The sequence below is a fragment of the Rattus norvegicus genome, chromosome 2 (genome assembly GCF_021556685.1).
Source record: "Rattus norvegicus strain SHRSP/BbbUtx chromosome 2, alternate assembly SHRSP_T2T, whole genome shotgun sequence".
Taxonomy (NCBI): Eukaryota; Metazoa; Chordata; class Mammalia; order Rodentia; family Muridae; genus Rattus; species Rattus norvegicus.
This window is the reverse complement of record NC_141535.1, coordinates 6,526,901-6,532,858: the sequence shown is the minus strand read 5'-3', so window position 1 is coordinate 6,532,858 and position 5,958 is coordinate 6,526,901. Positions and strand designations below refer to the sequence as shown.

Genomic DNA, 5,958 nt, shown 5'->3' with positions numbered 1-5,958 from the left:
AAATTCCAGGGGAGGCCCCTTGTTCAATGGCCACAAGTGCTTGAGTGATAAGCCTTGTCACGTTTCTGTTGAGATCTGAGTTTGCAGACAAACCATAGCATGAACACTAATCCACAGCATAGGGCTGCACCAAACAGAGCCACTCCCGATAAGTAGTGGGCACCTCATTTGGTTCTCCTCAGCTGTTACCACCAAGGGCCGTAGTCAAGCCGCTCCTATAATAAAATTTAGAATTCCCAATTGTTAGCAGCTACTCCAGAAAGTTTACCCACTGTGCTTGTCTAATAATAGATTGGGGGAGGATAACTCCAGACACTGCAGACACAATGTCTGCAGCAGTAATGGCTGCTACAATAGCAGCGAAAGTGTCAAGGTCTTTTCCAGGACAGTTCAGGATCTGTGGAACAACCAGCAGGCAATGGAACCATTTCTGAGATCTGTACAACCAGGGCAGAGTTCCCCAGTCCACAGCAGCTTTACGCAAGTGGGATTCCTGTGAAGCTACAGTCTGTAAAACAACCAGTTAAAACAACAGCAAGAGTCACCAGGGAAATGAGGGGGGCAGCAACGGCTGGAGTCCAGTCTTCTCCAGAAAGCAGCAGTGCACAGAGGGTCAGAGAGCGGGCCATAGTGGGACGGGACACATGCAGCAGTAACACTGACTGCAGCAACGGCAAAAATCTCTGTGATGACAAATGAGGAGGGGGAATCTTTCATCTTCCTCTCAGGGCAGAGGAATGACTCCAGGGACCCGAATCAGGAGAGCTGAATCTTTATGCAACCAGGATCAGCAAGTCTCAGCAACCACTCAGGCAGCTGGCACACTCTTGTAGCATCCTGTAGAAAAAACACAAACATTCCCTCTTCCCCATATAAAATATCTGGACAGGATCATGTCAATATGTGGATCTTTCTATTTCACCTAGGCAGAAGTATGCCTAGTTGTAGTGTGCCATAAACTTTGGCATCCAAATTTTAAAATTGAAATAAAAGGAGCATTATTTAGCATACAGGGATAACTCCCCCTTATTATTTATTAAGATATAGTAAAGATATTATTTATTAAGGTAAGTCCTCGAGGATAAAATTGAGGACACTGAGCATTTGTATTTATAAATTGACTTGTATACCAAATTATTGTCTCCAGCATTATTGTTTTGGATATATAAAGAATGAGATTTTTTAACTAATTGTTCCTATGTAAGGCCTATAATCTGTCTGGTATCAATGTCCTCCCTTGTTACAGAGCCCAGGCAATCCAGTTTGAGTTCTTAAATGGTCTATTAAGGAACAGTACTTAGTGCTCTTAACCATTAAGCATTTCTCTAGCACCTCAACAAACCTTATTTACCTAAACATAAGCATTAATTAGAAATGCCAAATCCTGTAAATATTGTCCAATTTCAGTCTTACTAGAAATCCCTGAACTGGCAGAGTGAGGCTGGGAATTGAAAGCAAGCAAATGGAGTCTTCCTCTTTTCATATCAACTCCATTACCATTTTCGAAGAGCTGGGTCTATGGTTTTGTTTAGTTGTCTGAGCCAGGGCACTGAAAGGACAGTGAGTTGTCAGACAATTTACACTGAAATCACTCACTGATTTTAAGTAGAAAACCTGTCTCTAATAAAGCATTAAGTAATTGAAATCAATTGTAAACCACAAGTCACACATTGGCTATCAGTATGTGAACTGAAAGCTTGATTTAAAAACAGTGGCTAAACTACAGAATTTAATAATCTGTGTTGAAGCAATAGAAACTCAAGAGAATAAACAAGTGATCCAATCATACATGTAGCCTTTTCATTAGATGAACCACCTATAAATACACTAAGTGCATTTCCTATGGGTTGCATGCACAAATATACAGGAAGTACCAAAGGATGCAAAGAGTAAAATTATCAATTTTGCCTGAAAAATTTGTATATGTAATAGGCCAAATATCAGTATTTTGTAATAACCAATTTGATTGTTGTTTGGAATAAGGTATGTTTCACCAGGTTTCTTTTTAAAATACTTCCATGACTCTAGTCTACTATTCTGTATTAACACAGCTGAAGCTTTATCTCCAATGTGCATAACAAAGACCTAAGTCCTCTGGTAGGGTGAGGTACTTAGCCAATTAACATATCCTTAGAAGCTTAAAATTAGCTTCAAACGTTCTTTTCTGGAGTAGTGCAACAGCTACTCCCCAAATATTAAAGCTCATTTTGAGAGCAAAGGTTTGTAGTAAAAATTTCCATATACACTGAAAGATTTAAAGTTCTAACTTTTTACATTGAAGAAGCGACAAAATTACATAATATTAGGCTGTTAGCCATTCTTAATGATATCACTTTATGGGCTCTCGAAAACTATATGCAAGCTCACGGAATGAAAACTCAAAATCAATCCTCTAAATCTATCTTGAAATGGCAGCTGAAGTAAACAGACTGGCTGTAATGTTCTCACAAGTTCTAAAACCTCATCAATCTTTCATAAATCTTGTAACAATCTCTACCTGTTTGATTTTTTTTCTTAATTAAAATAAGTTTGAGTTTGTCAATGTAACATTGGCAATCCTTAATCACAATCTTTAAGTTCTCCTTGTAACACCAGAGCACAACCACAAAGTCACCTGAGTTCTGAGAACCTTACTAGGCAGCTGTTCTTGGGGCAGTGGAATTAGCATTAAAATACAGATAGCTTCAGGGCAAACCACAACTAGGAAAGCAAAACTCGACCTCTAACAATCTAGTACAAAGTTTGCCTGCCAATTCCTATATATAAACGCACGATAGTGTAGTCTCCAGTACCTCAACAAAGAGACATTGTCCTAAATTCTTTTAGAAGCCTGGTTTCTAGAATAAGAATTCCATAAAAATATTACCTCAATTTAGTCCTGTTTCCCTAGGTTGGCTCATGCCACATGTTGTCTAGAATGACTCTATCCAAATTACCAGCTTTATGTCAACTTTCTGTTACCAATATTATACCTTTTTAACCATATCCAATAACTAAAAAAGCCAACAATCTATGACCAAGGCAAGTAGAGCATATTTACACATTGAAAACCAATCAGAAACAAATTGAAGTGGCTACACATATCTTTAATATTTAGACCAAACACCATTTTTACCTTTTTAGCTATGATTTTAAGATAAGCACCTTGTCACTTGTTGAGTCAAATAATAACTCAGGGATATCTCTAAGAGAAACAGCTGTCAGCTCTTGTATCAAAGAAGCTGAGAAGCTGCTGGCGCCTTGAAGATCACCTCCTGTAGATGCTTAGCTCCTGGGCAGCTTCTCCAGCTGACCCAGACTCCTGGCTGCAGGTGCAGGGCTCTAAAGGCCTGATTGAAACTGTTTTTTATTCATTTGTCCCTTTTTGAAACGAGTTAAAACCAAATCAAGGTGTGAACGACCAGGAGATAAAGTTTTTACCATTTTTTCTTTTGAACATGAAACATAAAACATTTAAACAATGAGAAGCAAGAACCACAGACATAAACTGACAGACATGGGGACATCCTGGTGCACCAAGGACAGACAATAGACAAAGAGGGAAAAAACCAGATGGTGTTCACGGTGACTATCCACTTGAGTGGAGTCGATATGGACGATGGATTGTCTCAATTCCTGGCCTAGTCCATCAACGTGTTGAAACCCAATTCCTGTAAGATACTGAGATATATTTTCTGAGCAGCACAACTGACATTCGCCAATGGTATGGAAGTGAAACACAGTCCTGAATATTTTTACTCACAACCCAATTACATTAACTCCATCAAGCTGTGCATGGGCATTGAGATGTCCTTTTGTTTGATTCTCCTGAATAAATTTTCAGGCGGTCTGCTTCTATCAAGCCTAATCAGTATGACTCTTCAAAGCTTATAGAGCCTGATCACACCTTTTACCAGCACAAAGACAAAATTTTTCTCCCAAAATACTGTGTTCCTTTTATCTCCTTTTCTTTTCGTTTTTTCTTTAGAGACCTTTTCTCCCTCCGACATACTTTCTTGTTGTTCTGTAAGGACCCTCTGACCTGTCCTAATGGCTGTAATGGCTTCCCACACAAAGAAAAAAATAAACAAAATTACCAGCCTTGCCCACGAAGGACCCATAACTTTCGGTTTCTTCACAGTGGCTCTCCACCTAGGCCCATATCTTTCTTCTTCATAGCGAGCTGCCTCATCTTCTAAATCCTCTTCCTCAGAGGAGCCAAGCTCGTCTGTTTCTGAACTATCAAGCCCCAAGACCTCTAACTCCTTTACTGGATAAAGGCTTTTTTTCGGGGTTTTCTCCTCCTTTCCCTGTTTATTTAATTTAATCTTAGCAGGGAGGCCCCCTTTTTTATTCAGGGTTCCCTTTGTACTCGGGGCCCCCGTTTTTGCAGGGGTCCCTCCCTCAGTAGCCGAGGTGGCCACTGTCCCTGGGGTGTCCTTTCCCCGTACTATCACCTCTGACGGTGGTTAGACTGCAGAGGGGCCTGGTGCTTCAGATAGATCAGTATCATTTTTTCGTTGCAACCTTTCACTACACTCCGTTTCTGACATGCTTTCCTGAATTTTGTCCAGGCCCCTTGGCCTGTAGCTATTATAGGACGAAAAATGTCTTTACCTAAACAATCCTTGACCATCTGCCAAATTCCTAACGTTCCCAGCCTCAGACTACTATGTAATGGAGGCCTCAACAGCACCCTCAGCAGAAGGAGAAAGATACGATAGGTCAAGACCAAACAATTCGGAAATTATCATGTCTCTCGGAGTTTACCTCAAGTCCTACAGCTTCTGGACCCTTCCCGTGAATGGAGGCCCCCCTTGGCGCCGGCGATGATGAGGCGTTTGTCCCGGGTACTCGGTACCAAATGTCCCACGTGTGACCTCTCGCCGGCAAGAAAACACGCGGGGACATAAGAGTCCTTGCTGTAGCAAAAACTTTTATTGAAATCTTAAGGAGAGCCCCGCGCACCCACATGGCACAGCTTATATACACCCTAGCGCGGCGCATCCACACCTGATTGGTCGCTTACACATGATCTCATAAGGCACGTCCCAGAGTGGGCAAAGACCTGGCATGAAGGCACTCTTGCACATGTGCACACAGTTAACTTCCTGAAAGGAAGTCGGCCGGTGCGGCGGAGGCCAGCTCCATCTTGTAATGGCGGAAACTATCCTGGCCTTCCACGTGGGGCGCAGTGGAAGCCAGCGCCATCTTGTGGTGGCGAATGTTATAGCGGCCCTCTACAGTTGTTGAGATCTGTTTTGTGACTGATTACTTGGTTGATTTTTTTTGAGAAGGTATGAGGAGATGCTGAGAAGAAGGTATATTCTTGTGTTTTAGGCTGAAATGTTTTATAGATGTCTGCTATATCCATTTGATTCATAACTTTTGTTAGTTTCTGTGTCTCTGTTTGGTTTTTGTTTCCATGATGTATCTACTGATGAGAGTCAGATATTGCAATCCTCCACCATAATTACGTGTGGTACAATGTATACATTGAGTTTTAGTTATGTTTGTTTTATAAACGTAAGTGCCCTTCATTTGGAGCATAGATATTCAGAATTGAGAGTTCATTTTGTTAAATGTTTCCTTTGATGAATATGAAATGTCCTTCCCTATCTTGTCTCATAACTTTTGGTTGAATGTTCATTTTATTTGATATTAGAATGGCTATTCTAGCTTGTTTCTTGGGATTATTTTCTTGGAAATTTCTCCATCCTTTTACTCTGGAGTAATGTCTACCTTTGTTACTGAGGTACATTTCCTGTATGCAGCAAAATGCTGGCTCTTGTGTGCATATCAATTCTATTAGTTTATAGAAAGATATATCTCTTAATAGAGGGGAACTGAGTCTATTGATGTCAATAGATATTAAGGAATAGTGATTGTTGTTTCTTGTTATTTTTGTTGGTAGAATTATGTTTGTGTGAATATCTTTTTTGGGTTTTTTTGAAAGAAGATTTCTTTCTTGCTTTTTCT

General features: G+C 40.4%; 1 pseudogene; it reads right to left on the bottom strand.

Moving 5' to 3' along the window:
* Positions 1–221: 221 nt before the first annotated feature.
* On the bottom strand, positions 222–4,615 carry LOC147995946 (uncharacterized; annotated as a pseudogene).
* Between the last annotated feature and the right edge of the window lie 1,343 nt (positions 4,616–5,958).